Genomic DNA, 26,848 nt, shown 5'->3' on the forward strand with positions numbered 1-26,848 from the left:
GAGGCATATGGTTGTTCAAATTCATAGAGGCAGATAGATGTATTCTATTCTTCCTTTCAGCTACTCCGTTTTGCTGCGAAGTGTAGCGGCAGGTGAGCTGCCTACGAATGCCATTTTCAGCCAAGAAATCATCAAATTCATTTGATACATACTCCCCACCACTATCAGATCTCAAGCAAGAGATGTAGCATTCAAACTCCTTCTCAACCTGTGCTTTAAATTGTTGAAAAATAGCAAAGACCTCATCTTTTGTTTTCAATATGTAAAGCCAGGTATATCGACTATAGTCGTCAATGAAGGATACATAATATCTAGAACCTCCCACAGATACATTATGAGCTGGCCCCCAAACATCAGAATGCACTAACTGCAATGGACGTGTACTCTGTCGTACATTCCTGATAAATGGCAATCGTGACTGCTTACCAAACTGGCAAGCCTCGCATACATGACCAATATCTGAATATTGGAACTTCGATAACCCTGTAACCAGCTGTTTCTTTTGCATAATTTACAGCCTTTGCAAATTTACATGCCCCACTCTCTTGTGCCATATTTCCAAATCCCTAACAGTGCCAGAACCATGGACAAACATAGCTGAATTCAGCTCTGGCAAAGAAGCATCAAGAGTAAACATTCTGCCATTCTTGTGACCACGAGCTATCAACTTGCAGCCATTTCCAAATTCTTCAATAATGCAGCCGTGCTTATTGAATCTGACCTGCAAGTTCTGCTCCGTCATCTGACCAACAGATAACAAGTTCTTCGTAATTGAAGGGACATGCAATACATCATGCAAATTTTTCTTTCTGCCATTATGGACCACAAGAGGCACTTTGCCTTTATGCTCAATGCTATGCTGCGTGTCATCACCTGTGCATACATAGCCATGCTTTTCAGCCACCATATCCATGAACCAATCACCATGAGGGGTCATGTGATTCGACGCCCCCGAGTCAATGTACCACATTGCATCATCAGATGATTTTTCAGCAGCCTTATCTTTGACATACTGCATGGCAAACAGTTTATCACACCAGAGTCATCTGCCTGACTGGACGTAGCATAATGTCCATGCTGCTTGCCCTTCTGATTTCCCTACTTCTTCCAGCAGTCCTTTGCAATATGCCCACACTTTCTGCAGTAGTGACAATCCTTATCTTTATTTGGATTGTCTAACTGACGCTGCTGCTGCCATGAGCCTCTGCCCCACGGGAGTTAGATCTCCCCCTACCTCGAAAGTTTCCACTACCTCTTGCATTTGACGACTGCTGATTGCTATTACTATAGGATGCATTCTTCTGGCCTCCTCTGCCAGATCCATAGCCTCTACCACGGCTACCACGACCACGCCGATTCGAATAAAAAACTGCATCCTTATTCTTTGAGCTGCTTGACCCTGTAGCTAAGCCAAGCTTCACCTCTTCATGAATCAATAATGCAACCAGCTCATTAAAATCAGGCATCTCAGCCTGCACAGATACTGAAGTGTCAAAAGACTTGTACTCCGGACCCAAGCCATTTAAGGTCACTGCAACCATATCCTCATCTTCTACCTGTGAGCCAACAGATGCCAGCTGATCTGCTATGGTCTTAACCTCTGTGACATAATCTTGTATGGATCTATTCTTCCTCTCCATGTTATTGAATTTCTGCTTCAGTTGTATCTTCCTTGCACTTGTAGTTGTGCCATAGTATTTGACCAATATATTCCATGCATCTGCTGGGGATTTACAGTTCATGATCTGCATCACCATAGCATCCGAGATACATAATGACAGCCAATGTAAAACTCTGCGAGCTCTTTCCGTCCAAGCTCGATGCGCTCGTCTTTGATCAGCTGTAGGATTCCTATCTGGAACTTCAGGTTCAGCCTCAACACCTGTCACTAAGTCCCAGTATCCTTTGCCTATCAGAAAGTTCTCCATGCGGAACTTCCATATTGTATAATTGTTGCTATCCAGCTTTTCTCCCACAATCTGGGTTACATTATAAGTTCTATCAGCATTTGCCATGTTGTAGACCTTGCCTGACTACCTGCAAACCAAGATCTTCTTAACAGTTCAACTTCAGCCCGGAACTGTTTATGACAGTTTTCTGCAATTAATTGCAGTAAAAAACCAGGGTATTTCAGCCCACTAACAGTCCAAAACAGCTCACACCAAGTGGCTTAACCTGTGAGTAAAGCAGTCAATGCAAATACTATGTATTCACTTCAGTTTGAACTCCTGCAACCTCATTGCCAGGGTACATATATCACAAGGAACTTTCAATCGATCCCCATATAGGAAAAAAAGAGAATTCCCCATGGAATTCCCTAGTTGAAAATACATATAAGTGGGGAAAGTAAAAACTAGGGAAAATGGGACATTTCCTAGTGAGAATAAGTAGGGAATCACATAAGACCTTTCCTATGTAGGAAATATTTCCTACATAGGAAATATTTCCTATTCCTATATAGGAAAATACAAAATTTTCTATGTAGGGAATAATTCCTATATAGGAAATATTTCATATTCTAGAGGTGATTCCCTAGGTACTCTCACTAGGAAATCTCTTATTTTTCCTATTTTTTACATTCCCTACTTATATGTACCTTCAACTAGGGAATTCCGTGGAAATTCTCTTTTTTCCTTATCACTTTATCTACTTTTCCCTTCCTCTTAGACATGCTAATATCAAACAAGAAATTGCACAATAATTTTTTAACTAGAAAATTATATAGAGAATGTCATCATTTCTAAGTAAGGATCAATAACATACATCTAATGATCAAAATAGATTAAACAAATTAAGACATCAACATCTACTTCTAGCAACCAAAAGTGAAATGAAAATAATTTTAAAGGAGCATAGAACTAAAAACTAATTAAGCAACATGTGTGTCTTGATTGTTTTATCCCTTAAATCTCCAATATGTTGCAAAGTAATAAATGTTTGTCTACCCTCTTCTCTAAATTTCAACATGGGTGGCCGATAGATATCATCATATGATGGTATGCATATCACTCCTATTGATACTCAAGTGATCAAATATCATTAGTTAGTATAACCATTTCAAAAAATGACTCATTATCAACATAAGAAAGCTGGTAATACCTAATTCTTGGCTTGAAGAAGTGTTAAGGCAAGCAATCTCAATGTCTTCCTTTCTTGCATTGTCTCTTGTGTCATCTTTAGTAACTTGTTTACCTATATATACATAGAGTTAACCAAAGCTCACGATAATACAAGGTTATGAAAAATTTCAATAACACAAAAGAAAGTAATTAGATATTTTGTATCAATTTGGGTCACTAAATTTGTACAAGTTTTTGATCCTTAAAGTTGGTACCTGCATCTTGACTTGAAGAAACATTATTGCGAGTAACCTCCTGATCTCCCTTTCTTACATTACCTCTTTTCCCACCTTTTGTTGTTCTTTAATCTATATTTATATATATACACACAATTACTCAAAGTTTAAAAATATGAATAACTATGAACATTTTAAATTAGACAAAGAGACTAATTAAAGCTAGTTAATCTCAAAATGAATCACCTAATAAAGCAAGATGTAAAATATGTACAAATTTTAATTTTCAAAAGACATATACCTGTATCATGATTTGAAGAGACATTAGGGCCAATGACCTCCTTAGCTTTCATGGTTCCATTATCTCTTGTACCATCATTTGTGATTTTGTTACCTTTATGTACACATAATAAACCAAAGTTTAGAAACATAAGAGACATTTGTAAAACATCAAAACACGCATTTGTAAAACATCAAAACACGCATACCTTTTTTGCCCTGTTCTTTACACCATCTGATAGTAAATTGAGCAGGTGAAAACAAGGAATTCATTGTTTATACTTTTATGGACTCACCAACTTCTCCTTCTGGTTTGAAGCATCTTAGAGACCTCCTGTTGAACAATGCGCGAGGGAGACGAGGAACGGAGGAAGAGAGAAGAGAAGAGAGACACGAGACACCGGAAGTGGAACCCCAGAAGTGCATCAAGTGAGCACACATTAGCTGCAACATCAGCTCCTTAGCTAGAATAGATAAAACATCAAGTAGAATAAACATAAGCTTGAACAGACGAATCAACTGAAAATAGACAAACAACAATTGGAAACAATGAAAGATCAGCTAGAACAACTCAACAGCTAGAATAATAATGAAACATCAGCTGGAACATTTCAACAGCTGGAATAAGAATGAAATGAAATATCATCCCATCAGCTCGAAACATTTCTTATAAACAAAGCGTGGAATAATTTCAACGCATTAGCTGTAATATAGATGAAATGATATGAAACGTAGCATGAAGAGCCAAAAAATCAGCTGGAAGAAAGAAACATTTAGAATAATCAAATGATGAACAAAATATCAATAATCATCAGCAAGAGCTCATCAGTTTTCTTACTGCTGCTCAAAGCCCAAGCAAACATCTCAGCAATCTGCTTCTGGGACTCTAGGAACATCTTTGTACGCCTAGCCTCCAGATCATCACAAAATCGCTCAAACTCTCTCTGCATCTGCAGTTTCATCTCTTCTAATATGAGAAAGCGCTCCCCCAAAAGTGTGGATCACGGAGACCAATCTAAGAAAGCGCTCCCCCAAAGTGCTGTCAACTAGGGGCTGTTAATGCCGCAAGCTGGACTTTGAAGAAGTCCTATGGTTGAGGAATCTATCCATCTTGAAAGCCTTCGCGGCCTCATAGTCTATACTGCGGCTGCGCTTCTTGTGGAGAGATGTGTAAGAAGTATCATGGTCATCCAGAGACAGGTTGCGATACCATCATTATCACTTATGGGACCATATGCATCTATGGCTAGACAGGTGGCAATGGTACAAAGCATTCCAAGAGCTGCAACTGTGATCCCGTACATGGTTGCTAGGGTATGGATGACATAGATAGCAACATCAATAGAAAATATTGGAACAATTACAGACTTGTAGCCAAGTGCCAAACCAAAGATGACATTGGTAGCAGCTCCTGTCCTACAAGAATCAGCAACATCCTCGACTGGTCTGTATGTATTGTTGGTGAAATACTCTGTAACGTAGCCAATTACCAACCCTGCCCAAAGCCCTACTCCAACGCAAAAAAATAGTTTCCAGTTTTGAACCATCTTTGCACCACCATTAGGATCATATATGTAAAACGTGGATGGTAGTGCCAGCCAACAAACAAAAGCTGCACCGAATGTCATTAAGATGGTGGATATCAGCAACTGTCTCTTCAGTGTAGATTCAATATCCCTTAGATTTGAGATCTCAAAGACATCAGTTGCGAACAAGGTTGTGATGAGGCACACCACAATGCCCATAGAGCTAATGAGTAGGGGGAAGCACATAGTAGTGAAGTCATGATTTGTGCCAAATGATGACATGGAAGCCACAACAAGAGCTGCGCAAGAAGCTTCAGCAAAGGAGCCAAACAAATCTGAACCCATTCCAGCAATATCTTCCACATTATCACCCGCATTGTCAGCAATGATCGCTGGATTTTGCGGATCGTCCTCTAGGATATTCCTTTCTACTTTTCCAACAAGATCTGCTCCAACATCCGCAGTTTTGGTAGATTCCACCTCCAACCCTTTCAAATAGAGCCACAGATGAGCATCCAAGCCCATAGCCAGTGATGGCCTCAAAAAGGCCCTCCCAATCATCCTTGTAATAAAGTTGTAACAGTTTTATAGTGATGTATAAAACTATGAGGCCATTAGCAACAAGTAAGAAACCCATCACCGAACCTGATTGGAAGGCGATTTTGAATACTTGCCTATCCCTTTTCTGGCTTCCAAAGTTGTGTGAGCATTCACATACGTTGCAATCATCATGCCCAAAAATCCCGACACTATGGACGTCAAAGCTCCCATCCTGAAGCTCTGGCCCATTTGATTTAACACACCTCAAACAACTCTATTGATAGGCAATAACCACTTGAGGATTCAGAAATGTTTGGGCTGATCCATTCAACATAAACATCCCTAATCTCATCAGTTGGTTAGTTAATCTTGGTGATCTCCAAATCAGTTCAGTTGATTAACGAGCATCATAAGTCACAGTCTTCATTAACACCTTAAATCTCTTTACATTCACATGCAGCATAACATATTAAAGTGAACAAACTACCTGTACCTTTGAGGTTAACCAGGGCCTTTCTCACACTTCTCTCACAATTGGCACAGTCCATTCGGACCAGAAGCTCCACCATCTACACAAGCAATTATACCCCACAAGTTAGTTAACAAAATACTACTAAGGCACAGAGTAAAACCACTTCAGGAGCTACACTACATTCTTGCAAAGTTAAGATGTTGAATTAGAAAGGTAAGCAAATGCATCATTAATCTCTGCCCATTCCAAGTACATATTCATTCAAATGACAAGATTAAACTCTGTGTAAAGGAATGAGCTCACTTCCTTGTAAGGATTAGAGCCATCTTCTTTTTGCAGCTGAGGCCAAAGCTAAGCCTAGCACACTGGGTTGCAATAATGCAACAGCTGAGGCCAAAGCTAAGCCTAGCTTTGCATCTCTTTCATTTGATCTTGAAGCTGCTATTCTAGCTGTAACAATAGTAACAGACAAGGCTGCTTTCAATCGAGCATTTTTTATTATGAATTTCTGTTTTCTTCGGCCTTTGAACTAGTTTTTGAATGATGCAGTTTTAACCAGATTTCTCAGGCACTCCAAATGCTTCTCCAACCATGCTTTTAGATGGAAGCAACTACCCGCTTTCATGAAAACAAATGGTTGTTCTCGTCTCATCCACAGCCAAGTCTTTAGCTCCTCAAGCCTTCTTGGAGTAGAATGACAGCTTCCAGGACTGTACCCAGTATAAGCAAAATATGAGTGATTTCTTCTAGGAATCAAAGGAGACAAATCAGATGGAGCATGGCATTTATCCAATGCGAAGCTAGGTGATAGCTGAGAACTGTGTGACACTGGAATTTGGTTGATTTGTTTGAGCTCATGGAGTGGAGCACAATCAAGTTTCTGTGAGTTGATCAACTGCGATGAGGATGTGCAGCCCTCAACAGTTGATGTGCTCTATGAACGTGCCAAGAAATCATGCATTCCATTCTGGGATGCAAATCCAGGCATGTTGAAGGGTGATCTTTCATACTCCCAAAAGGAAGAGGGATCATCAAGATCACATAGGCCATCTGGAGCATATGATACATTGAAATTCATGGTACTATCTTTTTTGCGAGAGATTTCACAATAGGGTACTGAGATCTATAGTCGCCCTGCTGTAGATGTGCACTGCACAGAGAGCTGCCGCTAGAGGCAGAGAGGCGAGGGTAGGGGCAGGGGCAGAGGAAGAAAAAGACGGGCATGGCCATGCAGATCATCATCTTCATCAAGCCGATCACGTCCCTACTCCCTTCATACTGCCCCCTCCCTATCGCCCCTATAGTGATGCCTCAATCGTCCTGCACGAGGTCCCTACCATTGACCTCTCGCCCTTGCTATGCCAACAAATAGAAGGCAAGAACACCCAGTCGGGCCCCTGCTTCTGCCTCAGAACGGCTTCCCTAGGTGCCTTATCACCTTCTCTTACAGCTTCGGAAGGGGGAACTCCTGCGAAAATCACCACCATCGGTGCCATTACCATTGTTTCCAGTGCCGCCATCTCCCCCAGATGCAGCAGAGAAGCATCACAGCAGGGCTTACCACGAGGTGGTCCTAGCTAGGAGTGTCTGAGAAACGTCTCTGCTTGGACGTTGATGCCGTCTCGCTGGGATGGACAGCACCTGTCAATCTCCTCTCTGGAGAAATACATCTCAGTGCTGTTGGATGTGCCGGCGCTAGAGCTACTGCTGCTAGCTAGGAGTGTCTGAGAAACGTCTCTGCTTGGACGTTGATGCCGTCTCGCTGGGATGGACAGCACCTGTCAATCTCCTCTCTGGAGAAATACATCTCAGTGCTGTTGGATGTGCCGGCGCTAGAGCTACTGCTGCTACCAAGAGGATGATCTGATTGGCACAACACAGCAGGGATCTCAGAAGGTGCGACTGCTGGGGAAAGCCATCAGCATCTGTCCTGCTGCTGATGCTGAGGCTACCGCTTGCAGACCCGGAAGCGAGCAAGAAAACACTTAAAAAGCGCCCTTCAGGAAGCTTTCTTGATCCACGACAATGCTTTCAATTCAAGCAGTTGAGGATTACGGCCTCACAGGTATAGTGCGAAGCAGTTGAGGATGGAATATCTTCTGGTTGGCGTAGTCCAAATCAACCACAACATGTCGATTTGTCAGAAACCCAACCTGAGGAGTCCCTGTCCTACTCTGTACTATGGCTCCAAGTGTACCAAATGTCTCCTGACCTGCAACCTGTGAAATTCACCAGAGAGAGAAACGTATCAGAATTTTCAAACTAGTAATGATGCAACAATTATTTACATATATTGCAACTAAAAATCTGCCAATCTTCACCTCTACAGTGTAAAGAACACCATCAGTTGTTTAATTGATATATGATGAAGCATGTACACACTCTCAGCATTTCTCAAAGTTTATGGAAAGGAGGGGAAAAATGTGCGGAAAACATCTAATGACACCAAAAACATAGAAACACATGAGATGGTCATTTCTATTTTCTATACACAAATATGGACATCATCATGCTGCAATTGAGTATATCGGTAAACAAAATGATGATAGATTCGAGAGTGACGCCCCTCGAATATCAATGTAGACATATCAATCTGCCACTAAACTGTACACTATCATAATGCATCAAATGCCCTCATTTGATATGCTAGTTTATACAACTCAATTAAATAAAAAATACTAAACAGTTTGTTAGATCAATATAAGACATCAATCTTGATTACATAAAAGGGCCTACAGTTGATCCGAAAATTGAACTAAGACCACATGCATGACATCAAAAGAGTAGACACATCCAGATTATGACCATGCTCTAAGGCTATGCAACTGATCCTTGAGATAAAATTTAGAAAGTTGGTTGTAAGATGCACACCTCCAAAACAAAAGTAAAATTATAGAATGACTAAATTTCAAGACAAGCTGTTTGTATTCAAACTTTGAAGTTATTCACTGGCTTTTTACCTGAGATCCTGGACCGATGGATGGGTCATTGCCCCTTAAACCTTCAGCCAGCTCTGTGTATACCTCTTGCTTAGGGGTTGCGGCTGGAATACCAAAATAAGAGAACTCTACCACATCAACATCACACCATTGTTAGAATATCAAGCTCATTTGTGTGTGTTGACCGACATGAGCTGGACACAGCTAGTCTAGCCATAGTAGTTAGGTACATTAAATAAGTCGGTGCCACTACTGGTGTGAATGGTCTTATGACCTTAGGTTGTACTTTTACTATAGAGTGTGGAATGAATAAGGATGCGTGTGGGAGGAAGCATGCTGCTTCACTCTGTCTGACATCTATCTGCCTCTATGAATTTGAATATGGTATCAGAACCATGAATCGGCAAAGACTGGGTGCCTGGGAGTGTGGCATTGGACTTGCAGGAGCTGAAGTTAGAGGAAAGGTCATTCTTCTTCAAACAGGCTGAAGCCATTGAACAATGGAAGTTATGCAGTGTATGGTTGTATGCTCAATGATCAAAGGCATTGTCAAAGGCTTGTTTGTAGCCTTGAGAGGGATGTATTGAGCACCTTGGAGTGCTTCATTGCCATGGTTAACAAAATCGTGAGCTGTGCTGTCCCTCCTGTCAGTCTGCGCTATTGCGTCAAGTTCATATTCATGTCCTCCAGCTTCAAAATGAGGCATTAAGCATCTTGTACATGCTCTATGAAGTGTATGCTGACCCTGGGGTGTGACCTTGAAGGTCTGACATGTCAATGGAAGCTTGGGTGATGAGGCATGGACTGTTATGCAGATATACAGGTCTGAAACTGAATGTACACTGCTGAATACAGTGATTTACATCATTGTTTTGATCCTGAAGAGCACTTGAAGCTCCCTAATATGCTGGGAAGATTGCATTGCAAACAACACAAGTCAAGAAGTCATATGTACTTGATGTGAAGTACTTGAGCTAAATTTTCTCATTAAAATATTCAGATCTGAGAACTGTTTCACTGCTAAAAACTGTCATATACTGTCAGTGACAAGCATTGGATACTACTGATGCAATACAGGTCATTTTTAGAGCTCTATCACCTATGAGAGCTGTCATATACATGCTGGATGTATGGAGGCTTGAAACATGCAATGAGCATCATTGAAAACTGAAGTCTGGAGCTGAAGTAAATGCAGACATATTGTCTTGGTCAAGTACAAATGGTTCATGAAGTTTTATGCTTTGGCTAGTGAAAACAGGTTGCCTATGTATACCCAGATGCTCATGTATTGACCTTCTCGTTACGAAGTAAATGTATGACATGATTGGAAGACAGTTTGGGGCTGATTGGAACTTGATATGCTGAACTTTGGTTGATTGCAACCTGCAACTGAATTTGTTGACACTTGTATGTGCTGGTTATGCACTGTTCTGTGACTCTATGCTCATGTCATGACTGCCAAGTGTACTAACAGCTATCTGGGAGTTTTTGGGACATGTGTGACATGATTACCACTCAGTTTTGGACTTGAAAGTGCTGTTAATTATTTACAGTTTACAGTTTTCAGACTGCATACACATGAAGCATGTTGAGTACATGACTCGGGGGTTCGATCATGGGGTTGAGGTCCCGTAGGTAACATTATACTCGCTCCCTCGATTTTGGAACGCTTGAACTAGAACTACTTCTCTCTTTCCTCCCGAGAAATACTACTACAGATCATGGGGTTGACGAGATTTAGAAGGAGACAATATCTGCTGTACTTTCCACGAGAGTTACAACAATGTTGCACCATATTAGAATGATAAATCAATGTTTCATGTATTAGTACCGATCAAAACTGGAGACGATCAAACGCTCGTAATGTGCTAGAGACGCGTACGAAGCGTAGCAATTAATAATCATAATAAAGTCTAGCATCTCATCTAACTTTTATCAATGAAATCATGATATTCTGGACAACAAATAAGTATCCACTGTTGCATGGCGCAGCGGCGGCGGCCAGTTGAGTTGTGCGAGATGGAGCTACGCTGCTGCTGCGGTACACGGGGCATATTGCAATATTGGGGTATAGTTAAAATCAAGCAGGTCCGTAGCAGGAGAGGCCAACGTTGCAGGTGACGGCGCACCTGCGGGTGAACTGCTGTTGGTTGGCGACGTAGCAGGTGTAGGTGGAGCCGTCGCCCGGCGATGATGCGGGACTTGACCTGGTCGACGCCGGCGTTGGCATTGACGAGCACGTAGTTGGAGCTCATGCCGTGAGGGGTGTTGATCTGGGTCTTGGGCCTGAGGGCGTTGTAGCGTTGGTCGACAAACGGTGCCTGGCTGACGGCGCAGCTGCCCAGGTTGTTGTCCCCCCAGTGAATTCTGAACACGTAGTCGCAGGTTATAGATACACCGGCCGACGCGCACTCCATGCACCGCGACACCGTCAGCTTCATGTCCGCCGCCCTCGCGGACGACGTATAATCAGAGCTGAACGGCATTAGAAGCAGCACCAGCAACAGCGGGAGCAGCGGAATTCGCATATGGTTCTTTATCGCAGGCCGAGACGTAGTACTCGGCGCAGAACCACTCCTCGAGCGGCATGAGAAGCCGATCAACACCGTCATTTTAATAGGAGGAGGACTAGAGGCTTACTGTTCCTGAGCTCGCGCTGGCGCTGCTTAATTTTTATATCGGCAATACTAGCAAGTGTTTTCTATACACGCACTTAGCAATTGCATTTATAAAGCTCTCTCTCTCTCTCTCTCTCTCTCTCTCTCTCTCTCTCTTTGTGCCTCCAATACAAAATTCCAAGGAACGAATCACAAAATTTGAAGGTAGTTAGATCAAATAATATTTTTATTTGTTATCCTCTTTGTTTTTTGTTACGATTATTTTTATTCATATTTTACGAGAAAAATCATTAATTTCTTTTCTATTATAAGGGATTAGGCTCGTAGATGGCCTCATAGATAGGTTTTTAAAGCGATGTGTATTTAGCAAACCACAAGCCGAATCTAACCATTCTTTTAAATGTTGTCTAACTTCCAAATTTTCATTGTAGATTAAACACCTTATTAAATGCATTCTAGCTAAAATTTAGACGTGCCTATGAACACATTTTATGCTAGTATAAGAAAAAACTAGAGAACTACCAACTCCCTATCTTTTTTCTTTAGACATTATCCATCCACATCAAACCAAGTATAGCAACAAAACTCAAAATGAACCAAATGGAATAAAACAAAGTTCTTGAAATATATGTTTATAAGATTAAAAACTATTTGAAGCTAGTTTGGACTTCATTAAAAAAATAGTTTATATAAGATAGATAAATTTCAAACCCTAAAATGAGATACGAGGTATCACTACAACAAAAAGGCTCCATAGACGCGATTGTAGACGCAATATTTGAACTGTGAAAAAAAATGTCGGGCGCATTTATTACCACGTCTATTTCTGTGTCTACCGTATCGCGTCTAAAAGCGCGCTTATAGTCAGAGTTACACGCCCACATAGACGCACGTATTGACGCGCTACATAAATATATAATCATATTTATAAAAAGTGGATATATTCATATTGTGCGTCTATACATGCGTGTATCTACGCGTCTAAAAATGTGTTTACTCTGCAAGTTTTTGACAAGAATAGACGCGCATTTATCCTGCAATTTAGACGCGCAAAATAGAGGTATGAAAAAAACACCAGAGAGCATGTGGCTTTGCAAGCCACATGCTCTCTGGTTTTTTTCCCCCCATCAACATCAAATTGTATGCTTAGGGAAAACAGAGAAAGATTATTTCGAAGATTGGATACTGAAAACAAAACAATGTATGTAGAACACGAAATTTCATATATATAGATGAAACATTTTTACATTATGAGTTCTAGTGCTTGTGACGTCATGGTCGCAAGCACTAGCTGAAAGTAATACATATCAAAAATGAAAATTACAAGCCAAGGGGAGGCATGCATGCATGGGGCTCCTCTATATCTCCTTAGAAAGGCATCATCATCGCTACCACCACCGCTGCTTGTGCCACTGCCGTTGTCGCCACCGCTAAACTCCTCCAAAATGTAATTATTGGGGTATCTCTAACTAAATGAGAAGAAAACGCTATTAGACACACACATACACCAATCACAAAGTGTTTTTTGTCATTAGAGGAGTGATGAGTGATGATCTAATGATGGATAGATTCAAAAGAACACTGACAACTCAGACCTAATTTCAATTGGTGATACTATAGTAATCTAATCTCAGCTAACTTTCATCTATCATTCTAACTTGTGCCTAAGCTTTTTCTCAATGAAGTAGTATATGATGTGCACAAATAAGTTTGTGTGAAAGAAGCTGTAGCCTAGTCATCGCCTATAAGAGAGAAAGTGACATGAATAATCATGTACACCATAAATTAGCATACTTTAGCTTAACTTAAAATTGATATACTATTTGTTGGACATTACCTATTAATTAATCAATTACACATTTGACATGGAAACTAAGGTTGATCATTGTTCTACATTATCATATTGGTGGTAAAATTGTTAGCCTTTTTTAACATATATGTATACTTATATATAGAACTGAACCAATTATATGGCTTGAGTGTAAGGTTCATTTTTCTTTATATATAATGCATAACAAGATTAAAGGAGACATTCTAAAACAAGCATAAATGCTAATGCCTTACGAAAAGCCTCTCTCTCTCTCTCTCTCTCTCTCTCTCTCTCTCTCACATCCATGGATTAGCCTCCTCTCATCATAAATTTACACAACCTAACTATGCATGAGTTATGTTGTATAAGATTATTATCCTAACATAGGCTAGGATGATCCAATGAAGAGATTGAATGCCTTTATCAACCCCATAGATATGTAGACTTGGTGATGCATGAGGATGCAATTCATGCACTCCTTCTTCAAAGCATGAATTTCATTTGTTTATCTAAAAATATATTTTTAAATAATCCCTATGAGCTCATCTAACACCTTCTGAAGAACTACATTTGTATGGCGAACTATCAAGATTGATCGATAGAAAAGTATGATAGATTAGCATACTTTGGCTTAACTTGAAACTAATATAATTATGTTGGAAATTACGTATCTAATAACAAATATACATTTTTCATGTAGACTAAGATTGATAATGGATCCAATTCTCCTCTGTCTGCAACAACCACTTTACCAACACAAACATACTTGCAAAAGACTTCTTCCAATAAGAACTTGCAAACTGCTTGAGTAGTCTTTGTACTAAGAGCTCGACCTTCCACTTGATTTTTCAAGTCTTCACGTGCAAGTACAAGATATCGCATATTCCATAAGCCTATAGGCATGGTAACCAAATCAACTACCCATTTGTAAAGCATAGATAGTGGATAGGTTGGTTACAACCCATCTCTATGCTTTACCATGGAATACATTTGATAGACACAACATGATTCCACATAATGCTCCACATCTTTATACATGTTCTACCACTAATACTTTTCATTGATCTTAGCAAATGTGCCCCAAACTCCTCTTTGTCCAGCCTATAACATTTCATGAAACTTATGTATCACCTATTGTTGAGAAGCCCTATCCCCCAATACACATGTCTTGGAGCTCCTATCTTTATCTTTGCATGCTTCCATAAATATCCATATTTCAAGAAAAACCCATAAGCTTGTATTTTTATCCTTTTGAATTGAGCTTCACACCACTCGGCCTTTTTTTTCATCATGAGACTGAGATATTGGCCTATTTTCACCCAATCATCCTCATACAACTCTTCCAAAAATTGTGTTCTCATTGAAGCATAACATTTATGATGCTTTCTCTCTACTATCCATCTCTTCTCCATGGTTGTAAGCTCTTTTCTTACTGCTCAAATCCCTATTACAATAGTTGTACCTGATGTATTTGCTGTTCTAATAAATGTAATTGTATTAATGAGAGATGTGCTTGCATTTATGATAGTTGTACTTGTTATTTTCTTATATGTACCTACCATTACAACAGTTGCATACTCATTCCCTACTATCGTAAAGTCATTTTCAGCACTTATCATGTCATCCTCTTCATCTTCCATCAACTTCTCTTCATCTTTAAACCTTGCTCGTGAAAGCATGTCAACCATGGGGTTTTCTCTACTTGCCATATGTTGAAATCAGGGTTAAGTGACTTTATATATGCAATCTACTGTAACATGGCAATATCGCAAGTTGAGGAATTTACAATCATGCCCAATACATGTAGACAATTAGTTTCTATCACTACATGAGCTCCCATAAAATACTCCCTATCATATAAGAAAGCATGAATGAAAAAATTAAAGAAGTGAAAGATGAAAATGTAATGGTCGGCTGGTTCAAATCAGTTGGGCAGCCCACCTCTCAAAAAGAATGCCATCTACAACACATGCGTGAGGAGGAAGAGGCTCGGTTCATTCGAAGGAGTCACTACTCCCGTACACATTGGGCAAGTGCAACAATGGAGACAGTCGTCAAAATTGGAGAAAAAAAAACACCATGTATTGCACTCTTAGACCATGGCTCGGAGATAAATGTCATGGCAAGGAGTCTCTATGAAAGTGGCGGATGGCCCATAGATGTTGATCCAGGTTGGTGAATGAGAGCTGCAAACATTTCTTCCGAAGAGTTATATGCTCCATGTCTTAATGTGCAGGTAACTATTGGAGACATAAAAGAAAATTTTCACTTTTTTGTTCAAGACTCTTGTAGTTACCCTATCATTCTTGGGAAACCTTACATTTCTGAAGCTCGCTTGGAAAAAAAAGCCATTGATGATGGTTCTTCCTATGCTCAAATCCGAATTAGGAAGGATAATGAATGAGCTATCCAATTTCTTTGTGTGTGTGTTAACCATCATCAAAACGGAGATCGACTGCGTGATTATCATGTGCCTCCTAATGCCTGAGAATTCAAGGATTTTTGGATTGCACTACTATAAAAGGAGGCTACGGCAGTGCATCATGTAAAAAGATTAAACCTCCTTATGCTACAAAAATTGTGTCTCTAGCAAATTTGTATGTATGTACAGCCAATAGTATGGGATGTTATAAGTCTCTTCCAGCCATGACTAAAGCTAAAAAAATATTTATGTCATGTAAAAAGGGTGCTGAAAACTTATGACATGATGGCTAAAAATGAAGATATTTCAGCCTTTTTTAAAAAACTAATTACTACTAACACATTGGCTGAAATATATGCAGCTGCTCGTACAAAAAATCATGCTAAAAATCAGTCCATGGAAGTATGTACATTGGATTTTTATCAAACAATTCAAGAATTTGTTGAGCAAGAAGACATTGGTTTACTCAACAAGGTTGAAGCGCAAGTGGAGACAAAATACAATATGGTGGATAAGAAAGTCAATCCTATCCCATTGCCTCCTGAAAGTGAAGGGCTAGCTGATAGGGTAGTAAATCACCCAAGTCTTCGTGATCTTTCCAACATTGGTCACAAGTTCACATATGAATGTATAAAAGAGTGCAAAATAGGTGAATATTTTTTCCTTTTGCCGGCTGAATAACACTGTTTTATGCAAATGCTAATGAAACATGGAAAATCTTTTGCACTTCAACCAAGTGAAATAGGATGTGTGGATCCAAATATTGTGGCTATTAGTCAAAAGGTCATATCCACTGGGGATCAATGGAAGGAAGTAGAGATAGGAGATGGAAGAGAAGAAAAAGAATAGACAAGAGGTAAACACGATAAAGACGAAGCACAATGAATTGAATCAATATGTATTGATACAGCTTGAAATCCTTTGTTTGGCACTACTTAGAAGCACTCTCCAGGCATTAGATTTCCTGGAGATCCTTCATAGACCAAAAACGTGGATCAAAATAACAACTCCTTCTCTGCTGCTGGGAACCGAAATCTAATGGCTCAGTTGGCTTCAGAAGGGGGTAAAACCCTAGGACACTTACTCAGGGATCTCTTAGATCACTTCTTCTTCTTCTTTCAGTTCAAAGTGCAGTTTTCATCTTGTCAACCGTCAATCTATCTTTTTTTTTAAAATCCCATAACTGGCTGAAAAAGAAACTTTCTTTTTGCATGCCATCCTAATCTAGAAGCTTTTTTTACTTTTTCAAAATTTTACAATAAATAATATTCAACATATCTAGATTAGGCTAAAATTATCCAAAAATCTAGTATGTTTGAATAATCTATGCAACGAACACTAACACTAATGACTCAGATCACATTGACTCTCTACATTAGTAAGAAATTAGGATGAGGATGCATTCCATGCTTTTTAACACTGTGTCCACATAGCATCACGACAACGTCCATACCACAAAGTTGGAGCTAAAAGAAACAACGATCTTTGGTCAGTTCATAGGACATTCCCCACCCACGGCCCAACTTTAGGATTAGTTTTCACTCCATGTTGCACATTGGCACAACGCAAATCATGGAGGGAGTTCTCATGGGGCAAGGGATCGTCATGGTACGACTCACCTCGGCAAACATATAGCCCATGAGCTTGTGATGAGTTCACCCTATGCTTTCATGAAGGGGGTCATCTACATGATTTCCTGGTACAGTGGTTTCACAGTGGAGGCATTCGCACTCCACAATAGGTTCCTTAGATATCAGGCCACCCTACTTTTCCCCGAACTAGAGGTAGAGTATCACCAGTTAGTGGAGGACTTTGGACGACTCTTCGGCACTGTCTTTCTTGCCTCCTTTGCAGATGCAATGACATCCATAAGAGTCCCAAAGGTACGGGTGGCAGTGAAAGAGACGAAGAATATACCACAGTTTCTAGATATTGAGGCAGGCAGACACTCCTTTAGGCAACATGTTATTGTGACCGGGAAATAAGAGCAGTGCTTGCATTGCAATGACTTTGGGCATTAGGTAACATATTGCACACACTTTGGAGCCAAGGGGGCCGATAGGCCCCCAGGTGGATGCAGACGGCTTTACACAGGTCAAGAGGCAATAGAGAGGGAGATGGTCAGGGGGCTGTAGTCAGCCTCTCAAACATAGCCACGATAGTAGGGAGTAGGAGGGTGAGCATCCCCCCTAGCAAAGCACCACATGCCCCCCCCCCTCCTTGTTCAACACCCAACAAGACCACAAGCCTCCACATCCACCTCCCATGGAAGCGTCAAAGGCCAACTCACCCGAGGGTCCACATCCCCCACACCCTCCCCCCCACAGTCCCACCCAAATCTAGCCCACAACCCCCCTCCTCCAGAGCCACTGACCCCCCCACACCTGCCTTGTGCTGCGGACCACCGCACCACCCCTCAATCCTCCCCCTCCCCACCATCCCCCTTGTCAATCAATCCCCGTGATTCCCACCCAGTACAGGTGATTCCCCCCACCACAAGAGGTGAGGAGCCCCATACATCGACATCGTCTACTCACCAGCAGCCTAGCCCCCCCTCCCCACACAACCACCAGCTCATCTGCCCATGCCACCCATCACACTCTCCCAAGGCATGCACATCTACTACCACATGAGTTTTTTCACAGTTTTCTGTAGTCTTACCCAAGAGTTGCACAGCAAGGAGAGTTTCCACTACCTCTAGAGCCGGGAATCTTCGTGGTATGCAAGTCAAGGAGTAGCAAGATCTATCTCTAGCACCACCAAATGGACCAAACTATGCGTTCTTCCTTAAGACCTCTCATATAGGAGGGTGATGGATGATAGAGATAGACGAGGAGGTCAAGAATCAGGTGGTAGATCACATGTCCGAGTGGATGGAAGAAGGAGGATTAACACTCTTCTCCCAGTAGTGGCCAGGTTATATGATGCACATAAATTGGTGGGCCGAGGCTAAGGTCCCATATCTGAGCATTATCTTTCAAGCCCATCCTCAGTGGAGAACTCTGATGGATGTGATCGAGTAGCTCTTGGCACAAGCGGCCCATTTTTACCAATGAACAGAGTCATGCCTCTCAGCTTGGTTGATAGATGCTCTGGTGGTACCACCAAGTGCATCACCATAGGGGAATGGAGCTCACTGTCGAGGCCTATAGCAAAGCGTATTTGCATGCCCCATAGCTCTTCTTCTTTGTCAGCAGGTTCAACACCCCTATTTGGTCAGTCGAAGGTTTCCTTACGAGTTTACATCTTGCATACTAGAATGTGAACAGCCTCCACTACAGTGGAACACCATATTGGGAAATATGGGAATTTCCCATAAGTTTGGGACACCTTGTCAAATATTTGGATTTGTCATAACTTGAACATTATAACTCCAAATTGAACGCTCTATCACTCAATAGATTCCATTTTTCAAGTACTTTCCAATGATAGGTCACATCATATGGTTTTGAGAAATTTATGGGCATGCTATCCATGTGCCACCTTTTTAGTATTCGAAAAATGGAAGTTGGGAGATTCCCAAGCTCACTAATATTGTGTTGTGGGGCACGTGGTTCTAGGAAGTTGATTGTTTGGTAGGAGTTGCAATCGGCCCTCATCGGACAGATCGACATCCTACTTCTACAGGAGCATAAGCTCACTTCTGCCCAGGCCCAATGGGTAGGCAAGGTACTCCCATGTAGTTCACACACTTACTAGGAGTACGCCATTAGTGCCCACAACAAGAGTGGAGGTGTATGCACCTCTATTGGCCCCAGCCTCACTGCCTGCGTATGAGACCATGGGACAATTATGACAGGTAGGGTTATATGGATCAGATTGGACATTGGAGACTCATGCCTTGGAGTCCTCAATGCCTATGCCCCTAATGAGGTTAGGGCACACAACAGGTTCTAGGTGTGGAGATCGCAGCTTGACTCCCAGAGTGGTGCTCTTGAATTGTTGGAGGAGATTTCAACAACTTGGAGGCCTTAGAGGACCAGCAAGGCATCCAGAGGTAGAAACTACCAGAGTATAGCTATGGAGGAGCAAGAGGCAAGGGAGGTCCTCCTACTGGTAATAAGAGCATGTGATGCTTGGAGAGACCCTACTTTTCATAGGAGGGAGAGGTCGCTCGACTTCTCTTGGGGATATAGGCAGCTAGGCAGAGTTTTGTTGGAGCGACTGGACAGGTTTTATGTGGAAGAGTGGGGGTGCTCTCACAGAGGCTAGTAGGGTAGTTGGTTGGCACCACTTTGTCTAATCACTGCCCGGTTCTCCTAACACTTGATGCCCCAGTCTCTGCCGTAGACACATGATCTTATCAAATCCCTAACTCGATCTACAGGAGGGAGGAGGTCAAGAGACAAATTGAGTAGATTTGGACTAGGAAGTGGGGTAGGAGGGACTAGATCACAGAGGAGGTTGCAGAGGCTAGCTGAGTCAAGAAGTATCTACTAGGAGGAAATCCTACACGCCAGGTAGCACATCTGGGAGGAGGAGAGAGCACTCCAACGAGACCTAGCAACCACATAGAGACTCCTACAGGAGGCACCAAGGGATCCCATACTCCACACATAGGAGGTGCGCGTATGAGTGGCCCTCGCCGGCCTAGAGGACAGGTGCTCGGAGTTTTCATTCCACACCTCAGCACCCTTTTTGGGCGCAGAAGGGGGACACGATATGTAGGGAATTCTTCTAAGTGCATCAGCCTTGCACCTTAAGAGAGTAGATATGTAGCTTTCGAGATCAGTATGCGAGGAGATAGCCTACTAGCCTACTAGCCTACTACAGAAGCCTCTTGCAGCAGGAGATAACCTGAGCCAGAGGATAATGATGCAGACAGCAGGTATGTGATCACATGATGTCCCTCGTCATAGAGGAGATGGGATGCTCCCTTCTAGACCCCTTCACAAAGAAGGAACTAGAGGAGGCTTTCCATGCACAAGACGGGTAGAAATGCCCCAGAAAAGGATAGCCATCTTCACTACCTATTGGGAGGTGGTGAAGGACCCCCTACTACTCACCTTCTAGGAGATCTTCAATTCAGGACGGATGCCAGGGAGTCTATCGACAAGTCTTATCAATCTCCTCCACAAAGGGGGAGATTGGTTGGAGATATCCTAGTGGAGATCGATCATCCTGTTGTCAATGGCCTATAAGGCAGTGGCCAAGATGATTGGTAGGTGACTCTGCCTTGTGCTTCCAAACATAATTCATGATACACAAACATGATTTTTCCATGATAGAAGCATCCTAAAAAATGTCTTCACCTTGTTTGAGGCGACAGAGTGGGCCTAGCACAGTGGTCAGGGATTGGTGGTACTACTCCTAGATTTCAAGAAAGCCTATGACAAGTTTGACTAGGACTTCTTAGAGGGCACTATGGTGAGGTTGGGCTTTCCCTAGGCATGGATCCACTGGGTCTCTACACTTTATAGATCAGCTACTAGCAGGGTTCTCATAGGTGGCATGCAAGGGGAGGAGTTTTGACTGGAGAGATTGATCTGGTAGGGTTGCTCTCTGGCCCTGAATCTGTTCCTACTCTTTGCAAAGGCAATGTCCTACTTCTTGAGGTCACCTATGAGCAGATTACGTGGCCTTCGACTATTGGTGATAGAGGAGATGGAGCTACTAGACTCAAAGTATGCAGATGATACAACACTCTACATAGAGGACAATGAGCTGATGCTAGAGAAAGTGAGACTATAGTTGTCGAGGTGTTTTGCACTGTAGCAGGAACAAAAATGAACTGGCAGAAGTCAATTGGCAGACCCAAACTCTAGCATAGAGTGGGGAGTCCACTTGAGATTTAGATGGGTGTAGACCGTTCGTTACTTAGGGTTCCAGGTGGGGCTCACCATCACTCCTACCCAGTAGTTTCTTCCAGTCCTCGACTCTATTCAATGGAAGCTGACTTACTAGAGTATTGCTTGCCTTTTCCTAGCGAGCCGAGCCCTAGTGGTTAACCAGGTCCTCTTAGCAACAACGGTCTAGTACATTGCCTCATGTTGGTGCTCTTTGTTGTCTTGTGCAGTTCAACTTTGCCACTTAGTGTGGAATTTTCTTTGGGTAAGATCCAACGGTTCTAGGGACTCCCGGGCCAAGGTGGCATGGATGACCATCATCCACCATCGCTCTGAAGGAGGGCTTGGGATAATAGGGGTGCACAAATAAGATGTTGGATGTGTACATAGCAAGCGTCAAAACGTCCCCAAGAACAAAGAACTCTACTTAAGCTCAAAAAGCAAGAAGATAGACTTGCACGACATGAAGAAAAGAGACCAGTTGGGTACAATCTCTCCCCATGCCTTGTATGAGCACTTCACAAGGCATGTATTTATAAATTTATTCATCTCAAAGCTCAAAAATATAGCCCAATTTTACAATAAGCATGCTTTAGCTTTTGTGTTTTCTTTTGTCCAATTAAAGAATAAAGTTGTTGGGTAGCCCAAAAGTTGAATTATACCCAAATACAATGTCTCATAATGAAAAATTTAAATTGTGTGCCCATGCGCATACAAAATAATAATTATTTGTCAATTGCTTCAATAAATAAGCGTGCCTAAATAAATATTAGCACCAGACCTTTAATGATAAGATGCGTGCCCATCAAAAATGATAATTATTTCTAGGTAATTTGAATACACACTATCGCCTAGTGCTTCCCAATGCCACCACCACCTGCTCTACACATCAACTGAAGCATTCACAATTGTTAGAAAATAATAAAATTAACCTTAATTTAATACGAGTGTACTCTAAACTCATAAACATCTATTAATTTAAATATGTATTTTTCAGAATCACCCGCTGTGGAGTCACCCATGTACACATTAAATTAACATGACACCTGAAAAGGACAGGCGTCCCCATCAACTTCTCACACAAGAAATCTACTTTGTGTACGAGCCCCAGTAAATAAATATAGTTTTATGCAATCCACCGCAAAACCTCATGGAATCCACCATGGAATAAAAACTCACGGAATCCACCATGGAATAAAAACTCACGGAATCCACCATGTTCTCACAGAATCCACCGTGGAATATGCCCCTGGCATCATACCCTAGGGGTGGGATAGCAATTGTCCTCAATTTCTATTAGCTCAGTGTGGAGCGAGCAGTGAGGTGTAAGCACTTAAATCGCGGTCGTGCATCCATCGGGTCTCATCAATAGGATGATTTTTAAACTTAACCAAATATCTAGAATATCTACGGCCAGTTCTAATGGTCATAAAGTCAGTATCTAGAATAGTTTTTGGTTCAAGTATTTCAGTTTCTTCTTCCAACAAAGGAGGGCTTTCATAGACAGGGTGGATAGGTAATTGGCCTCTAAAAGGTCATAACAAACTGATATGAAAAGTATTGTGGATTTTCTAGTGTTGGGGTAGTTTTAATTTAAATGTATGGTCATTGATTATGTGAATGATCTTGAAAGGTCCATAAAATCTAGGGGCTAATTTAACAACAGGGTGTTTCTCAACACTCTGTAATCTTCTCTTTTCAATGTGTAACCAAACATAATCATCAACTTTGAAACCCATAGCTTTTCTTTTCTTGTTAGCTTGGTTAGTGTATGATTGTTGGGCTTTTGCAATCATGTCTTTGACTTTAGCAAAAATAGTAGCATGCATATTGGCAATGTCATCAGCAGCTTTAACTTTGTTTGACAATGATGTAATAGGTGTAGGCAATCTATGTCCATAAATAATTTCAAAATGTGCTTTGTGTGTAGCTGCATGGGGTGTATTATTATATACAAACTGAAGTAAATGCAAGTGCGTATCCCATATTTGTGGTTTCAAAATTGTGTATATATGCAAAATATCTAAAATTGTACAATTAGTAGCTTCTATTTTTCCATTTGTTTTGGGGATGAAATGCAGATGAGAAATTAATCTTTGTACCTAAATTGGCAAATAATGTAGTCCAAAAATTATTGCAAAATCTAGAATCACGATCAGAAATAATAACTTTTGGCAGAAAACAGTCCCCCCTTCTAGTGTCAAGTTCTATGTGGGCTAATCTCGGGTAATTCACTATATGTATATCCTCTATATCACATGCGTTTAAGGCCTATTTATAAATATCTTTATTTGTGAATTTTCCCTTAATGAAACATAACCCTTTTCTATTCAATCTATAAGTAACCCCTTTATATGAGACTCTTCTGTATGAAAAAAAAATGTAAATTTTACATTTTAAAAATATCTTATGTTGAATCCACGTGATATATACATATATTTATGTCTGACCTCCTTGGGGGGCCAATGGTGTGCTTTTAAATAGGTCTTGGCTTGGTTGGATGTTGAAAATGAATTTTGCGAACATTAACATGAGCTCTTTGAATTGTTAGAATATCAAGCTCATGTTACTCTTCAATTAGTCTATCTGTATGTGTGTGAGCGACATTAGCTTGATACAACTGTACATGTGTGTGACATTCCATAAGTCGGTGTAGTCAGTGACTTAACCACAGTTAGTCTTGGTTAGTCATACCTATGTTTGTAAGTCTCTTTCAGTTAGTATGATGGAAGAATAATGGAAGAAGAACAACAATGAGCTGAGGCTCATCTTCTGCTCCTCTGTCTCTCTCCCTCTCTTCTAACATGGTATCAAAGCTTGAATTCTTGAAGCCTGAAGGCTTGGCAGTGGCCATTTGACATCAAGGCATCAAATCTAAAGAAAACTTCATCAAAGGAGACTGTGAATGCAACCCGTTTTTTTGTAGAAGCTATATCTTGCTACAAAAATGGATTTTGGAGAAACGGCCACGATTCCTGCTCAATTTGACGTGGTCTACAAGTTTGCAAAATAAAGTTTTGTCAAATTCCTTAATGATTTTGAGATATTCAGCACAAACCTATGTAGACTGGCTCTTTACTACAGTAAATAGTAGGTGATTCCACGCCACTAGTGGCTTTCATCCTAACAATGTATATGCCCTTATTATCATGCATTTGAGCATGATATTGGAGTGTTAAATGTTCAATTTTGGAGCTTATTTGCATGCTGGAAACAATGAGCTGGTTGTTGTCCTGAATTTAAAAACAATATACGTACAGGGTTGAAGTATCTGTTATGGTTAGAATGTTTTGAACTGATTTGAGCTTGGTTTATGCTCAGTTGACTGTGTTTTTTCATTGTTGGAATACAGTTTACAGCAAGCAAGTTGTTAGGAAAATAGAAAATAGTCATGAATTGCAAGAAACCGTCTGGAATAATAGGAAACTGATCTTGAACTATAGGAAAATGAGTCAGATACTTACAAGTTGTATACATCACTAAATACCTAAGCTACAACTATGGCAAATGCTCAAGGCACTGACAATATCACTCAAATTGTTGGAGAAAGGCTGAACAACAAAAAAATTTCTTTATAGAAGTTCCGTATGAAAAAAATTTTGGTTGATAGAGGTTATTGGGACTTATGTACAGGAATGAGGCTGAACCTAAAATGCCTAAAAGGAATTTAGCAAATGATCATAAAAGGGCTCATAAGCTATGGATTGAGAGAGCATGCAATGTCTTGCATTGGTTTTCCTTATGTATATCAGATGCTATGGTTATACAGATTACTAGATGCACTTCCCCAAAGGATGCATGGGACACACTCATGAAGAATTATGGAAATGTAACACATGCAAGAAAGATTCAGTTGAAGCAACAGTTCAATGATATGTCTAGGAATGGGAGGAGCATTCAGGCCTACACTATAGAGATCAAGGGCAAAGAGTATAAAGCATTTGATACGTCCATTTCTATGAGATTTGAATCCCCTAATTGGGATGAGCTGATTGCTTTACTACTGCATAAGGAAGTTAAGCTTGGGCTGAATACAAGTTGTAGTACATCTCAAACAGAGACATTGTTCTTTACTCTAGCCAGCATAGCAAAGGCGGCAAAGTCAGTGGCTCTTTTTGAGGTTGAGGAGACACTCAAAACACTTATGGACAGCATCAACAAAATGTCGGGCATGGCACAAATACATAGGGCCTGTGTGGATCTAGTGGCTTTAGAGGTAGGGGAAGATCACCCCATGATAGAGGCGGTGGATTTGGTTCATGGCAGTCAAATGATCAATCAAATAGAGATAAGGATTGTCATTACTGTAGCAAATATGGACACATTGCAAAGGATTGTTACAAGAAGCAAGGAGATATGAAGACAAAGGACAAACAACATGGGCACTATGCATCTTCTAGTGGTCCTCATGATGAGCAGGTTGACAAATTGTTTGCCATGTAGCATGTGTCTTAGAATATATCTAGGAAGAACAGAGGTGAGAGATGGTACATTGATTCAGGGGCTTCAAATCATGACACCCCATGGAGAATGGTTTGATGAGATGGTTGCAGGTTCACATAGTTATGTGTGTACTGGGGATGACACCCAACATGACATTCAGCACACAAGAATTGTTCCGTTGTTGATGCGCCTGATGGCAAGAAAAAGAGTCTGCATGATATACTACATGTACCTACAATAACCAATAATCTTTTGTCGGTTGGACAAATGGCAGAACAAAATCTGTAGGTGATATTTAATAGAGATGGATGCTTTGTTGAAGAATATGGTAACGGCTACAAATTGATTACTAGAGGCCAAAGAGATGGAAGAATGCTTACTCTTGATGCGTCAATTCCAAAATTGAAAGTAGCCATGTTTGCACATGATAATGGTGCTATACGGGATGTTGAGATATGGCATAAGCGGATTGGCCATGTGAATATACAAAAGCTAAAATCTATGCAGTAGAAGGAGATTGTGCTTGGACTACCTAAGTTCAAGTATCATGACTTTGGGCATGTATGTGATGCATGTCAGTTTGGAAAGCAAGCATGGTTTCCATTTATGAGACATGTACGAAATAGCTCACAACCCTTGCAGTTGGTACATTCAAATGTATGGGGTCTATCTCGTAATGCTTCGTTTGGTGGTGCTTGTTACTATGTATCCTTCATTG

At 41.0% G+C, this 26,848-nt stretch overlaps 1 long non-coding RNA gene and 1 pseudogene across 1 annotated transcript; both read right to left on the minus strand.

Moving 5' to 3' along the window:
- Positions 1–3,103: 3,103 nt before the first annotated feature.
- Positions 3,104–3,676, minus strand: LOC148016380 (uncharacterized). Its single transcript, XR_015688055.1, has 3 exons — positions 3,597–3,676; positions 3,335–3,427; positions 3,104–3,192 (listed from the first exon to the last, which is right to left on the minus strand). It is a non-coding gene; the product is annotated as an uncharacterized LOC148016380 (long non-coding RNA).
- A 1,034-nt stretch (positions 3,677–4,710) lies between these two features.
- LOC148016381 (pyrophosphate-energized vacuolar membrane proton pump 1 pseudogene) lies at positions 4,711–5,737 on the minus strand (annotated as a pseudogene).
- Positions 5,738–26,848: the final 21,111 nt, after the last annotated feature.

The sequence above is a fragment of the Lygodium microphyllum genome, chromosome 23, assembly GCF_053477565.2.
Source record: "Lygodium microphyllum isolate KBCC chromosome 23, Lygodium_microphyllum_v1.1.10, whole genome shotgun sequence".
NCBI lineage: Eukaryota > Viridiplantae > Streptophyta > Polypodiopsida > Schizaeales > Lygodiaceae > Lygodium > Lygodium microphyllum.